Genomic DNA, 17,900 nt, shown 5'->3' with positions numbered 1-17,900 from the left:
ACAGAGGGGTCTGGGGGAAGAAGAGGAGGACAGAGGGATCTGGGGGAAGAAGAGGAGGACAGAGGGGTCTGGGGGAAGAAGAGGAGGACAGAGGGGTCTGGGGGAAGAAGAGGAGGACAAAGGGGTCTGGGGGAAGAAGAGGAGGACAGAGGGGTCTGGGGGAAGAAGAGGAGGACAGAGGGGTCTGGGGGAAGAAGAGGAGGACAGAGGGGTCTGGGGGAAGAAGAGGAGGACAGAGGGGTCTGGGGGAAGAAGAGGAGGACAGAGGGGTCTGGGGGAAGAAGAGGAGGACAGAGGGGTCTGGGGGAAGAAGAGGAGGACAGAGGGGTCTGGGGGAAGAAGAGGAGGACAGAGGGGTCTGGGGGAAGAAGAGGAGGACAGAGGGGTCTGGGGGAAGAAGAGGAGGACAGAGGGGTCTGGGGGAAGAAGAGGAGGACAGAGGGGTCTGAGGGAAGAGGAGGACAGAGGAGTCTGGGGGAAGAAGAGGAGGACAGAGGGGTCTGGGGGAAGAAGAGGAGGACAGAGGGGTCTGGGGGAAGAAGAGGAGGACAGAGGGGTCTGGGGGAAGAAGAGGAGGACAGAGGGGTCTGGGGGAAGAAGAGGAGGACAGAGGGGTCTGGGGGAAGAAGAGGAGGACAGAGGGGTCTGGGGGAAGAAGAGGAGGACAGAGGGGTCTGGGGGAAGAAGAGGAGGACAGAGGGGTCTGGGGGAAGAAGAGGACAGAGGGGTCTGGGGGAAGAAGAGGAGGACAGAGGGGTCTGGAGGAAGAAGAGGAGGACAGAGGGGTCTGGGGGAAGAAGAGGAGGAGAGAGGAGTCTGAGGGAAGAGGAGGAGGACATCTATTGCTCTCTGTTATCAGCCGTGGCCAGGAGCTGTAGGATTTGGCATACAACAGATGGCGCCCCCCACGGGCTCTTCAGCACAATATTATCAGTAAAAATGAGGCACCTGTGGAATGTGAGGAGGATGAAGGAGCAGATGAGGGGCGAGGGGACATATAACATGGGGGAGGCACTGAGTGACCCCCTGATGTCAGGGCTGTAACCTGCTGCACAGAGGGGGGCAACAACAACATTCTGCCCCGCAGGGGAGGCAATAACTAGAAAGAACAACATGGAACAGAACTACAGCAACACAACCCCCAGCAGAGAAGGACACTGCACAGGGAGGCGCTATAGGTGACAGAGAAGGACACTGCACAGGGAGGTGCTATAGGTGACAGAGAAGGACACTGCACAGGGAGGTGCTATAGGTGACAGAGAAGGACACTGCACAGGGAGGCGCTATAGGTGACAGAGAAGGACACTGCACAGGGAGGTGCTATAGGTGACAGAGAAGGACCCTGCACAGGGAGGTGCTATAGGTGACAGAGAAGGACACTGCACAGGGAGGCGCTATAGGTGACAGAGAAGGACGCTGCACAGGGAGGCGCTATAGGTGACAGAGAAGGACACTGCACAGGGAGGCGCTATAGGTGACAGAGAAGGACACTGCACAGGGAGGCGCTATAGGTGACAGAGATGATATATGCTGAACAACAAGATGCTCTGGGTGATATATGAAATATGATGGGCTCTATAAGTAACAGACCCTGTATCACAGGTGACAGACCCCATCACAAAGGTGCTATAGCAGTACACTAGGTACAGATACTATAAATGTGATGAACGCTATACATGAAGGTGCTATAGGTGACAGATGCCATACATGGAGGTGCTACAGGTGACAGATGCCATACATGAAGGTGCTACAGGTGACAGATGTCATACATGAAGGTGCTATAGGTAATGGACATTATACATGGAGGTGCTATAGGTGACAGATACTATACATGGAGGTGCTATAGGTGACAGATGCCATACATGGAGGTGCTATAGGTGACAGATGCCATACATGGAGATGCTATAGGTAATGGACATTATACATGGAGGTGCTACAGGTGACAGATGCCATTCATGGAGGTGCTATAGGTGACAGATGCCATACATGGAGGTGCTATAGGTGACAGATGCCATACATGGAGGTGCTACAGGTGACAGATGCCAAACATGGAGGTGCTATAGGTGACAGATGCCATACATGGAGGTGCTATAGGTGACAGATGCCATACATGGAGGTGCTATAGGTAATGGACATTATACATGGAGGTGCTACAGGTGACAGATGCCATACATGGAGGTGCTACAGGTGACAGATGCCATACATGGAGGTGCTATAGGTGACAGATGCCATACATGGAGGTGCTATAGGTAATGGACATTATACATGGAGGTGCTACAGGTGACAGATGCCATACATGGAGGTGCTATAGGTGACAGATGCCATACATGAAGGTGCTATAGGTAATGGACATTATACATGGAGGTGCTACAGGTGACAGATGCCATACATGAAGGTGCTATAGGTAATGGACATTATACATGGAGGTGCTACAGGTGACAGATGCCATTCATGGAGGTGCTATAGGTGATCTATAGAGGAGCTCCGGGCAGTACTAGTGTCATGGGGGGTCAGATTTGTTGTTGCTGCTGATTTACGTGAATGGGAGGATTAATGTGTAACCTGCTGTAACTGTAACGCATCTGCAGCTGTGGATGATGCAAGTGTCACCGTGTGCAGCTGCAAAGCAGGAGAGTAAACACGAGCAAGACCGAGGGTGCAGCACCCCCCAGCAAGTGTCACCCCATCTGTCAGGCGCTAATACATGTAACCAGTGCACTGGGCACACTGTACTGTAACCAGCGCACCGACACACTGTACTGTAACCAGCGCACCGACACACACTGTACTGTAACCAGCGCACCGACACACACTGTACTGTAACCAGCGCACCGACACACACTATACTGTAACCAGCGCACCGACACACACTGTACTGTAACCAGCGCACCGACACACACTGTACTGTAACCAGCGCACCGACACACACGGTACTGTAACCAGCTCACCGGGCACACGGTACTGTAACCAGCGCACCGACACACACTGTACTGTAACCAGCGCACCGGGCACACTGTACTGTAACCAGCGCACCGACACACACTGTACTGTAACCAGCGCACCAACACACACTGTACTGTAACCAGCGCACCGACACACACTGTACTGTAACCAGCGCACCGGGCACACTGTACTGTAACCAGCGCACCGACACACACTGTACTGTAACCAGCGCACGGACACACACTGTACTGTAACCAGCGCACCGACACACACTGTACTGTAACCAGCGCACCGGGCACACTGTACTGTAACCAGCGAATTGACACACACTGTACTGTAACAAGCGTACTGACACACTGTACTGTAACCAGCGCACCGACACACACTGTACAGTAACCAGAGCACCGGGCACACACTGTACTGTAACCAGCGCACCGGGCACACTGTACTTTAACCAGCGTACCGACACACACTGTACTGTAACCAGCGCACCGGGCACACGGTACTGTAACCAGCGTACTGACACTGTACTGTAACCAGCGCACCGGGCACACTGTACTGTAACCAGCGCACCGGGCACACTGTACTGTAACCAGCGCACCGACACACACTGTACTGTAACCAGCGCACCGGGCACACACTGTACTGTAACCAGCGCACCGGGCACACACTGTACTGTAACCAGCGCACCGGGCACACTGTACTGTAACAGCGCACCGACACACACTGTACTGTAACCAGCGCACCGGGCACACTGTACTGTAACCAGCGTACCGACACACTGTACTGTAACCAGCGCACCGACACACACTGTACTGTAACCAGCGCACCGGGCACACTGTACTGTAACCAGCGCACGGACACACACTGTACTGTAACCAGCGCACCGACACACACTGTACTGTAACCAGCGCACCGGGCACACACTGTACTGTAACCAGCGTACCGACACACTGTACTGTAACCAGCGCACCGACACACACTGTACAGTAACCAGCGCACCGACACACACTGTACTGTAACAAGCGTACCGACACACTGTACTGTAACCAGGGCACCGACACACACTGTACAGTAACCAGCGCACCGGGCACACACTGTACTGTAACCAGCGCACCGGGCACACTGTACTTTAACCAGCGTACCGACACACACTGTACTTTAACCAGCGTACCGACACACACTGTACTGTAACCAGCGCACCGACACACACTGTACTGTAACCAGCGCACCGACACACACTGTACTGTAACCAGCGCACCGACACACACTGTACTGTAACCAGCGCACCGGGCACACTGTACTGTAACCAGCGTACCGACACACTGTACTGTAACCAGCGCACCGACACACACTGTACTGTAACCAGCGCACCGACACACACTGTACTGTAACCAGCGCACCGGGCACACTGTACTGTAACCAGCGCACGGACACACACTGTACTGTAACCAGCGCACCGACACACACTGTACTGTAACCAGCGCACCGGGCACACTGTACTGTAACCAGTGCACCGACACACACTGTACAGTAACCAGCGCACCGGGCACACACTCTACTGTAACCAGCGTACCGACACACTGTACTGTAACCAGCGCACCCACACACACTGTACAGTAACCAGCGCACCGACACACACTGTACTGTAACAAGCGTACCGACACACTGTACTGTAACCAGCGCACCGACACACACTGTACTGTAACCAGCGCACCGGGCACACACTGTACTGTAACCAGCGCACCGGGCACACACTCTACTGTAACCAGCGTACCGACACACTGTACTGTAACCAGCGCACCGACACACACTGTACAGTAACCAGCGCACCGACACACACTGTACAGTAACAAGCGTACCGACACACACTGTACAGTAACAAGCGTACCGACACACTGTACAGTAACCAGCGCACCGGGCACACGGTACTGTAACCAGCGTACTGACACTGTACTGTAACCAGCGCACCGGGCACACTGTACTGTAAAAAGCGCACCGACACACACTGTACTGTAACCAGCACACCGACACACACTGTACTGTAACCAGCGCACCGACACACACTGTACTGTAACCAGCGCACCGGGCACACTGTACTGTAACCAGCGCACCGACACACACTGTACTGTAACCAGCGCACCGACACACACTGTTCTGAAACCAACGCACCGGGCACACTGTACTGTAACCAGCGCACCGGGCACAATGTACTGTAACCAGCGCACCGGGCACAATGTACTGTAACCGCTGATCCAGTTGTTCTTGGTGCCGCGGCTGCTAATCCCACTCACGCTGAGAGAATTCCATTGATATATAGAAATACAGAGAGGTCACTAACACAGGATTAAGCAGTCACAGCATGAAATGGCTGATAACAGAGAGCAGTAACATGCAGTAATCCCCACTTACACAGCCTAGACAGCCATAACAGAGAGAAATTACATGTAGTAACTTGTGTAGACCTGTCTCGCGTAGCTGATACCAGAAAGCAATAACATGAGCTAGCCCTGACCTATAGCTAAACACACAACATATGGATAGAATTCCTGCCCCTATAGGAGGTCACTCACAGCTTCCAAAAGAAGAGATTCCTTGGAAAGAAATGCTTTTGGGACCCCCATATATTATCCGCTGCCTCCCCCTCCATACATTATCCGCTGCCCCCCCTCCATACATTATCCTCTGCCCCCCCTCCATACATTATCCGCTGCCCCCCTCCATACATTATCCTCTGCCCCCCCACTCCATACATTATCCTCTGCCCCCCCACTCCATACATTATCCGCTGTCCCCCACTCCATACATTATCCGCTGCCCCCCACTCCATACATTATCCGCTGTCCCCCCTCCATACATTATCCGCTGCCCCCCCTCCATACATTATCCTCTGCCCCCCCACTCCATACATTATCCGCTGTCCCCCACTCCATACATTATCCGCTGCCCCCCACTCCATACATTATCCGCTGTCCCCCCTCCATACATTATCCGCTGCCCCCCCTCCATACATTATCCTCTGCCCCCCCTCCATACATTATCCGCTGCCCCCCTCCATACATTATCCTCTGCCCCCCCACTCCATACATTATCCTCTGCCCCCCCACTCCATACATTATCCGCTGTCCCCCACTCCATACATTATCCGCTGCCCCCCACTCCATACATTATCCGCTGCCCCCCACTCCATACATTATCCGCTGCCCCCCCTCCATACATTATCCGCTGCCCCCCCTCCATACATTATCCGCTGCCCCCCCACTCCATACATTATCCGCTGCCCCCCCACTCCATACATTATCCGCTGCCCCTCCCTCCATACATTATCTGCTGCCCCTCCCTCCATACATTATCCGCTGTCCCCCCTCCATACATTATCCGCTGCCCCCCCTCCATACATTATCCGCTGCCCCCCCACTCCATACATTATCCGCTGCCCCCCCACTCCATACATTATCCGCTGCCCCCACTCCATACATTATCCGCTGCCCCCACTCCATACATTATCCGCTGCCCCCCCTCCATACATTATACGCTGCCCCCCCACTCCATACATTATCCGCTGCCCCCCACTCCATACATTATCCGCTGCCCCCACTCCATACATTATCCGCTGCCCCCACTCCATACATTATCCGCTGCCCCCACTCCATACATTATCCGCTGCCCCTCCCTCCATACATTATCTGCTGCCCCTCCTCCATACATTATCCGCTGCCCCTCCCTCCATACATTATCCTCTGCCCCCCCACTCCATACATTATCCGCTGCCCCCACTCCATACATTATCCGCTGCCCCCCACTCCATACATTATCCGCTGCCCCCCACTCCATACATTATCCACTGCCCCCCCACTCCATACATTATCCGCTGCCCCCCCTCCATACATTATCCGCTGCCCCCCCTCCATACATTATCCGCTGCCCCCCCACTCCATACATTATCCGCTGCCCCCCCACTCCATACATTATCCGCTGCCCCCCTCCATACATTATACGCTGCCCCCCCTCCATACATTATCCGCTGCCTCCCCCTCCATACATTATCCGCTGCCCCCCCTCCATACATTATCCTCTGCCCCCCCTCCATACATTATCCGCTGCCCCCCTCCATACATTATCCTCTGCCCCCCCACTCCATACATTATCCTCTGCCCCCCCACTCCATACATTATCCGCTGTCCCCCACTCCATACATTATCCGCTGCCCCCCACTCCATACATTATCCGCTGTCCCCCCTCCATACATTATCCGCTGCCCCCCCTCCATACATTATCCTCTGCCCCCCCTCCATACATTATCCGCTGCCCCCCTCCATACATTATCCTCTGCCCCCCCACTCCATACATTATCCTCTGCCCCCCCACTCCATACATTATCCGCTGTCCCCCACTCCATACATTATCCGCTGCCCCCCACTCCATACATTATCCGCTGCCCCCCCTCCATACATTATCCGCTGTCCCCCCTCCATACATTATCCGCTGCCCCCCCTCCATACATTATCCGCTGCCCCCCCACTCCATACATTATCCGCTGCCCCCCCACTCCATACATTATCCGCTGCCCCCACTCCATACATTATCCGCTGCCCCCACTCCATACATTATCCGCTGCCCCCCCTCCATACATTATACGCTGCCCCCCCACTCCATACATTATCCGCTGCCCCCCACTCCATACATTATCCGCTGCCCCCACTCCATACATTATCCGCTGCCCCCACTCCATACATTATCCGCTGCCCCCACTCCATACATTATCCGCTGCCCCTCCCTCCATACATTATCCGCTGCCCCTCCTCCATACATTATCCGCTGCCCCTCCCTCCATACATTATCCGCTGCCCCCCCACTCCATACATTATCCGCTGCCCCTCCCTCCATACATTATCTGCTGCCCCTCCTCCATACATTATCCGCTGCCCCCACTCCATACATTATCCGCTGCCCCCACTCCATACATTATCCGCTGCCCCCACTCCATACATTATCCGCTGCCCCCCCTCCATACATTATACGCTGCCCCCCCACTCCATACATTATCCGCTGCCCCCCACTCCATACATTATCCGCTGCCCCCACTCCATACATTATCCGCTGCCCCCACTCCATACATTATCCGCTGCCCCTCCCTCCATACATTATCCGCTGCCCCTCCCTCCATACATTATCTGCTGCCCCTCCTCCATACATTATCCGCTGCCCCTCCCTCCATACATTATCCGCTGCCCCCCCACTCCATACATTATCCGCTGCCCCCCACTCCATACATTATCCGCTGCCCCCCACTTCATACATTATCCGCTGCCCCCCACTCCATACATTATCCGCTGCCCCCCACTCCATACATTATCCACTGCCCCCCCACTCCATACATTATCCGCTGCCCCCCCTCCATACATTATCCGCTGCCCCCCCTCCATACATTATCCGCTGCCCCCCCACTCCATACATTATCCGCTGCCCCCCCACTCCATACATTATCCGCTGCCCCCCTCCATACATTATCCGCTGCCCCCCCTCCATACATTATCCGCTGCCCCTCCCTCCATACATTATCCGCTGCCCCTCCCTCCATACATTATCCTCTGCCCCCCCACTCCATACATTATCCGCTGCCCCCCACTCCATACATTATCCGCTGCCCCCCTCCATACATTATCCGCTGCCCCCCCACTCCATACATTATCCACTGCCCCCCCACTCCATACATTATCCGCTGCCCCCCACTCCATACATTATCCGCTGCCCCCACTCCATACATTATCCGCTGCCCCCCACTCCATACATTATCCGCTGCCCCCACTCCATACATTATCCGCTGCCCCCCACTCCATACATTATCCGCTGCCCCCCCTCCATACATTATCCGCTGCCCCCCCTCCATACATTATCCGCTGCCCCCCCACTCCATACATTATCCGCTGCCCCCCTCCATACATTATCCTCTGCCCCCCCACTCCATACATTATCCGCTGCCTCCCCTCCATACATTATCCGCTGCCCCCCCACTCCATACATTATCCGCTGCCCCCCTCCATACATTATCCTCTGCCCCCCCCACTCCATACATTATCCGCTGCCCCCCCACTCCATACATTATCCGCTGCCCCCCCACTCCATACATTACCTGCTGCCCCCCCACTCCATACATTATCCGCTGCCCCCCCACTCCATACATTATCCGCTGCCCCCCCACTCCATACATTATCTGCTGCCCCTACCTCCATACATTATCTGCTGCCCCTCCCTCCATACATTATCCGCTGCCCCTCCCTCCATACATTATCCGCTGCCCCCCCTCCATACATTATCCGCTGCCCCCCCTCCATACATTATCTGCTGCCCCCCCACTCCATACATTATCTGCTGCCCCTACCTCCATACATTATCTGCTGCCCCTCCCTCCATACATTATCCGCTGCCCCCCCTCCATACATTATCCGCTGCCCCCCCTCCATACATTATCCGCTGCCCCTCCTCCATACATTATCTGCTGCCCCTCCCTCCATACATTATCCGCTGCCCCCCCACTCCATACATTATCCGCTGCCCCCCCACTCCATACATTATCTGCTGCCCCTACCTCCATACATTATCTGCTGCCCCTCCCTCCATACATTATCCGCTGCCCCTCCCTCCATACATTATCCGCTGCCCCCCCTCCATACATTATCCGCTGCCCCTCCTCCATACATTATCTGCTGCCCCTCCCTCCATACATTATCCCTACTACAGGTATATCCACAGCCTGACCATGTATACAGTATACAGGCGTACTACAGGTGTATCCACAGTCTGACCCAGTATACAGGATACAACCGTAATACAGGTATATCCACAGCCTGACCATGTATACAGGATACAATCGTACTAAAGGTATATCCAGTCTGACCATGTATACCGGATACAACCGTACTACAGGTGTATCCACAGCCTGACCATGTATACAGGATACAAGCGTACTACAGGTGTATCCACAGCCTGACCATGTATACAGGATACAACCGTACTACAGGTGTAACCACAGCCTGACCATGTATACAGGATACAACCGTACTACAGGTGTATCCACAGCCTGACCCTGTATACAGGATACAACCGTACTACAGGTGTATCCACAGTCTGACCCTGTATACAGGATACAACCGTAATACAGGTATATCCACAGCTTGACCCTGTATACAGGATACAACCGTACTACAGGTGTATCCACAGCCTGACCATGTATACAGGATACAATCGTACTACAGGTATATCCAGTCTGACCATGTATACAGGATACAATCGTACTACAGGAATATCCAGTCTGACCATGTACTCAGGATACAACCATACTACAGGTGTATCCACAGCCTGACCATGTATACAGGATACAATCGTACTACAGGTATATCCAGTCTGACCATGTACTCAGGATACAACCGTACTACAGGTGTATCCACAACCTGACCATGTATACAGGATACAACCGTACTGTAGGTGTATCCACAGTCTGCCCATATACTCAGGATACAACCGTACTACAGGTGTATCCACAGCCTGACCATGTACTCAGGATACAACCGTACTACAGGTGTATCCAGTCTGACCATGTATACCGGATACAACCGTACTACAGGTGTATCCACAGCCTGACCATGTACTCAGGATACAACCGTACTACAGGTGTATCCAGTCTGACTATGTATACCGGATACAACCGTACTACAGGTGTATCCACAGCCTGACCATGTATACAGGATACAAGCCTACTACAGGTGTATCCACAGCCTGACCATGTATACAGGATACAACCGTAATACAGGTGTAACCACAGCCTGACCATGTATATAGGATACAACCGTACTACAGGTGTATCCACAGCCTGACCATGTATACAGGATACAAGCGTACTACAGGTGTATCCACAGCCTGACCATGTATACAGGATACAACCGTACTACAGGTGTAACCACAGCCTGACCATGTATACAGGATACAACCGTACTACAGGTGTATCCACAGCCTGACCATGTATACAGGATACAACCGTACTACAGGTGTATCCACAGCCTGACCCTGTATACAGGATACAACCGTACTACAGGTGTATCCACAGTCTGACCCTGTATACAGGATACAACCGTAATACAGGTATATCCACAGCCTGACCCTGTATACAGGATACAACCGTACTACAGGTGTATCCACAGCCTGACCATGTATACAGGATACAATCGTACTACAGGTATATCCAGTCTGACCATGTACTCAGGATACAACCGTACTACAGGTGTATCCACAACCTGACCATGTATACAGGATACAACCATACTGTAGGTGTATCCACAGTCTGCCCATATACTCAGGATACAAGCGTACTACAGGTGTATCCACAGTCTGACCCTGTATACTGGATACAACCGTACTACAGGTGTATCCACAGCCTGACCCTGTATACAGGATACAACCGTACAGGTGTATCCACAACCTGACCATGTATACAGGATACAACCGTACTGTAGGTGTATCCACAGTCTGCCCATATACTCAGGATACAAGCGTACTAGAGGTGGATCCACAGCCTGACCATGTACTCAGGATACAACCGTACTACAGGTGTATCCACAGTCTGACCCTGTATACTGGATACAACCGTACTACAGGTGTATCCACAGCCTGACCATGTGCTCAGGATACAACCGTACTACAGGTGTATCCACAGCCTTACCCTGTATACAGGATACAACCGTACTACAGGTGTATCCACAACCTGACCATGTATACAGGATACAACCGTACTGTAGGTGTATCCACAGTCTGCCCATATACACAGGATACAAGCGTACTACAGGTGTATCCACAGTCTGCCCATATACTCAGGATACAAGCTTACCACAGGTGTATCCACAGCCTGACCATGTACTCAGGATACAACCGTACTACAGGTGTATCCACAGTCTGACCCTGTATACTGGATACAACCGTACTACAGGTGTATCCACAGCCTGACCATGTACTCAGGATACAACCGTACTACAGGTGTATCCACAGCCTGACCCTGTATACAGGATACAACCGTACTACAGGTGTATCCACAGCCTGACCATGTATACAGGATACAACCGTACTACAGGTGAATCCACAGCCTGACCCTGTATACAGGATACAACCGTACTACAGGTATATCCACAGCCTGACCCTGTATACAGGATACAACCGTACTACAGGAGTATACACAGCCTGACCATGTATACAGGATACAACCGTACTACAGGTATATCCACAGCCTGACCCTGTATACAGGATACAACCGTACTACAGGAGTATACACAGCCTTACCATGTATACAGGATACAACCGTAATACAGGTATATCCACAGCCTGACCCTGTATACAGGATACAACCGTACTACAGGTGTATCCACAGCCTGACCATGTATACAGGATACAATCGTACTACAGGTATATCCAGTCTGACCATGTACTCAGGATACAACCGTACTACAGGTGTATCCACAACCTGACCATGTATACAGGATACAACCGTACTACAGGTGTATCCACAGCCTGACCATGTATACAGGATACAGGCGTACTACAGGTGTATCCACAGCCTGACCATGTATACAGGATACAACCGTAATACAGGTATATCCACAGCCTGACCCTGTATACAGGATACAACCGTACTACAGGTGTATCCACAGCCTGACCATGTATACAGGATACAATCGTACTGCAGGTATATCCAGTCTGACCATGTATTCAGGATACAACCGTACTACAGGTGTATCCACAACCTGACCATGTATACAGGATACAACCGTACTACAGGTGTATCCACAGCCTGACCATGTATACAGGATACAATCGTACTACAGGTATATCAAGTCTGACCATGTACTCAGGATACAACCGTACTACAGGTGTATCTACAACCTGACCATGTATACAGGATACAACCGTACTGTAGGTGTATCCACAGTCTGCCCATATACTGAGGATACAAGCGTACTACAGGTGTATCCACAGTCTGCCCATATACTCAGGATACAAGCGTACTACAGGTGTATCCACAGCCTGACCATGTACTCAGGATACAACAGTACTACAGGTGTATCCACAGTCTGCCCATATACTCAGGATACAACCGTACTACAGGTGTATCCACAGTCTGACCCTGTATACTGGATACAACCGTATAACAGGGGTATCCACAGCCTGACCATGTACTCAGGATACAACCGTACTACAGGTGTATTCACAGCCTGACCCTGTATACAGGATACAACCGTACTACAGGTGTATCCACAACCTGACCATGTATACAGGATACAATCGTACTGTAGGTGTATCCACAGTCTGCCCATATACTCAGGATACAAGCGTACTACAGGTGTATCCACAGTCTGCCCATATACTCAGGATACAAGCGTACTACTGGTGTAACCACAGCCTGACCATGTACTCAGGATACAACCGTACTACAGGTGTATCCACAGCCTGACCATGTACTCAGGATACAACCGTACTACAGGTGTATCCACAACCTGACCATGTATACAGGATACCACCGTACTACAGGTGTATCCACAGCCTGACCATGTACTCAGGATACAACCGTACTACAGGTGTATCCACAGCCTGACCCTGTATACAGGATACAACCGTACTACAGGTGTATCCACAACCTGACCATGTATACAGGATACAACCGTACTGTAGGTGTATCCACAGTCTGCCCATATACTCAGGATACAAGCGTACTACAGGTGTATCCACAGTCTGCCCATATACTCAGGATACAAGCGTACTACAGGTGTATCCACAGCCTGACCATGTACTCAGGATACAACCGTACTACAGGTGTATCCACAGTCTGACCCTGTATACAACCGTACTACAGGTGTATCCACAGCATGACCATGTACTCAGGATACAACCGTACTACAGGTGTATCCACAGCCTGACCCTGTATACAGGATACAACCGTACTACATGTATATCCACAGCCTGACCATGTATACAGGATCCAACCGTACTACAGGTATATCCACAGCCTGACCCTGTATACAGGATACAACCGTACTACAGGAGTATACACAGTTTTCCCATGTATACAGGATACAACCATACTATAGGTGTATCCACAGTCTTCCCATGTATAAAGGATACAACCGTACTATAGGTGTATCCACATTCTGCCCATGTATACAGGATACCACCGTACTACAAATATATCCACAGCCTGACCATGTATACAGGATACAATCGTACTACAGGTATATCCAGTCTGACCATGTATACAGGATACAACCGTACTGTAGGTGTATCCACAGTCTGCCCATATACTCAGGATACAAGCGTACTACAGGTGTATCCACAGTCTGCCCATATACTCAGGATACAAGCGTACTACAGGTGTATCCACAGCCTGACCATGTACTCAGGATACAACCGTACTACAGGTGTATCCACAGTCTGACCCTGTATACTGGATACAACCGTACTACAGGTGTATCCACAGCCTGACCATGTACTCAGGATACAACCGTACTACAGGTGTATTCACAGCCTGACCCTGTATACAGGATACAACCGTACTACAGGTGTATCCACAGCCTGACCATGTACTCAGGATACAACCGTACTACAGGTGTATCCACAGCCTGACCCTGTATACAGGATACAACCTTACTACAGGTGTATCCACAGCCTGACCATGTATACAGGATTGAACCGTACTACAGGTATATCCACAGCCTGACCCTGTATACAGGATACAACCGTACTACAGGAGTATACACAGCCTGACCATGTATACAGGATACCACCGTACTACAAATATATCCACAGCCTGACCATGTATACAGGATACAATCGTACTACAGGTATATCCAGTCTGACCATGTATACAGGATACAACCGTACTGTAGGTGTATCCACAGTCTGCCCATATACTCAGGATACAAGCGTACTACAGGTGTATCCACAGTCTGCCCATATACTCAGGATACAAGCGTACTACAGGTGTATCCACAGCCTGACCATGTACTCAGGATACAACCGTACTACAGGTGTATCCACAGTCTGACCCTGTATACTGGATACAACCGTACTACAGGTGTATCCACAGCCTGACCATGTACTCAGGATACAACCGTACTACAGGTGTATCCACAGCCTGACCATGTACTCAGGATACAACCGTACTACAGGTGTATCCACAGCCTGACCCTGTATACAGGATACAACCTTACTACAGGTGTATCCACAGCCTGACCATGTATACAGGATTGAACCGTACTACAGGTATATCCACAGCCTGACCCTGTATACAGGATACAACCGTACTACAGGAGTATACACAGCCTGACCATGTATACAGGATACAACCATACTATAGGTGTTTCCACAGTCTTCCCATGTATAAAGGATACAACCGTACTATAGGTGTATCCACAGTCTGCCCATGTATACAGGATACCACCGTACTACAGGTATATCCACAGCCTGACCATTTATACAGGATACAGGCGTACTACAGGTATATCCACAGCCTGACCATGTATACAGGATACAACCGTACTATAGGTGTATCCACAGTCTGCCCATGCACTCAGGATACAACGTACTACAGGTGTATCCACAGCCTGACCCTGTATACAGGATACAACCGTACTATAGGTGTATCCACAGTCTGCCCATGTATACAGGATACCACCGTACTACAGGTATATCCACAGCCTGGCCATTTATACAGGATACAGGCGTACTACAGGTATATCCACAGCCTGACCATGTATACAGGATACAACCGTACTACAGGTGTATCCACAGTCTGACCATGTATACCAGATACAACCATGCTACAGGTGTATCCACAGCTTGACCATGTATACAGGATACAACCGTACTACAGGTGTATCCACAGCCTGATCATGTACTCAGGATACAAGCGTACTACAGGTGTATCCACAGCCTGACCATGTATACAGGATACGGGCGTACTACAGGTGTATCCACAGCTTGACCATGTATACAGGATACAAGCGTACTACAGGTGTATCCACAGTCTGACCATGTATACAGGATACAACCGTACTACAGGTGTATCCACAGCCTGACCATGTACTCAGGATACAAGCGTACTACAGGTGTATCCACAGTCTGACCATGTATACAGGATACAAGCGTACTACAGGTGTATCCACAGTCTGACCATGTATACAGGATACAAGCGTACTACAGGTGTATCCACAGTCTGACCCTGTACTCAGGATACAACAGTACTACAGGTCTATACAGTATGACCATATACACAGGATACAACCGTACGACAGGTACATATACCCAGTACACAGCCGACCATATACCCTGCGCACAGCCGACCATATACCCTGCGCACAGCCAACCATATACCTTGCGCACAGCCAACCATATACCCTGCGCACAGCCAACCATATACCCTGCGCACAGCCAGCCATATACCCTGCGCACAGCCAGCCATATACCCTGCGCACGGCCAACCATATACCCTGCGCACGGCCAACCATATACCCTGCGCACAGCCAGCCATATACCCTGCGCACGGCCAACCATATACCTTGCGCACAGCCAACCATATACCCTGCGCACAGCCAGCCATATACCCTGCGCACGGCCAACCATATACCCTGCGCACGGCCAACCATATACCCTGCGCACGGCCAACCATATACCCTGCGCACAGCCAACCATATACCCTGCGCACAGCCAACCATATACCCTGCGCACAGCCAACCATATACCCTGCGCACAGCCAACCATATACCCTGCGCACAGCCAACCATATACCCTGCGCACAGCCAACCATATACCCTGCACACAGCCGACCATATGCCCTGCGCACGGCCAACCATATACCCTGCGCACAGGTGACCATATACCCTGCGCACAGCCGACCATATACCCTGCGCACAGCCGACCATATACCCTGCGCACAGCCGACCATATACCCTGCGCACAGCCGACCATATACCCTGCGCACAGCCGACCATACACCCTGCGAACAGCCGACCATATACCCTGCGCACAGGTGACCATATACCCTGCGCACAGTATTCATAGGTGACCATATACTTTGTACTTTTAGAATTGAAGCTCCATACAACTGACCATATACTCTCCGCACAGCTGGCCATATGTACACTTGATCAAATATACAATATGCACAGCTGACCATATACGTTGTACTTAAATAGCGTAGCTCCATACAGCTGACCGTATATACCGTAAGCAAAGCTGATCATAAACCCTGTACTTTAATAGTGTAGCTCCATACAGTTGACCATATACACCGTGTACAGCTGCGCACAGCTGATCATATACTCTGTACTTTTAGCAGTGTAGCTCCACACAGCTGACCATATACTCCTCAGACAGCTGAACATATACTGTTCGCACAGCTGATCATATACGAATCCTGCAAAGATGAACGGCAGACAGTATGCTCCGGCACAGCCGGCTCTGTACTCACGTGTGTGGAGAGTCTGGAGCGGAGGAGCAGGGAATGGAAGCTGGCAGTATCCGGTATAGGAGGCTGTGAGCGCCTGATGTAGGAGCCTAGCAGTGCCCTGTGTGTGAGCCTGGCAGTGCCCTGTGTGTGAGCCTGGCAGTGCCCTGTGTATGATCCTGGCAGTGCCCTGTGTGTGAGCCTGGCAGTGCCCTGTGTGTGAGCCTGGCAGTGCCCTGTGTATGATCCTGGCAGTGCCCTGTATATGATCCTGGCAGTGCCCTGTGTGTGAGCCTGGCAGTGCCCTGTGTATGATCTTGGCAGTGCCCTGTATATGATCCTGGCAGTGCCCTGTGTGTTAGCCTGGCAGTGCCCTGTGAGTTAGCCTGGCAGTGCCCTGTATATGATCCTGGCAGTGCCCTGTGTGTGAGCCTGGCAGTGCCCTGTGTGTGAGCCTGGCAGTGCCCTCAGATTC

General features: G+C 51.7%; 1 protein-coding gene across 4 annotated transcripts in view; it reads right to left on the bottom strand.

The window, feature by feature from the left end:
* The window catches only part of LOC140103705 (sodium-coupled neutral amino acid transporter 3-like), a 105,278-nt gene that overhangs the window by 65,599 nt on the left and 21,779 nt on the right, over positions 1 to 17,900 (bottom strand). For 3 of the 4 annotated variants that reach the window (XR_011850164.1, XM_072126898.1, XM_072126899.1), the window contains exon 1: positions 17,450 to 17,900. The exons of the other annotated variant lie outside the window; for it this stretch is intronic. The gene's annotated coding sequence lies outside the window, so the exon portion shown is untranslated. The remainder of the gene's footprint in view (positions 1 to 17,449) is intronic. 4 annotated transcript variants of the gene reach the window in all.

The sequence above is a fragment of the Engystomops pustulosus genome, chromosome 10 (genome assembly GCF_040894005.1).
Source record: "Engystomops pustulosus chromosome 10, aEngPut4.maternal, whole genome shotgun sequence".
In the NCBI taxonomy this organism is placed as follows: domain Eukaryota; kingdom Metazoa; phylum Chordata; class Amphibia; order Anura; family Leptodactylidae; genus Engystomops; species Engystomops pustulosus.
This window is presented reverse-complemented; position numbering and strand designations above follow the sequence as displayed.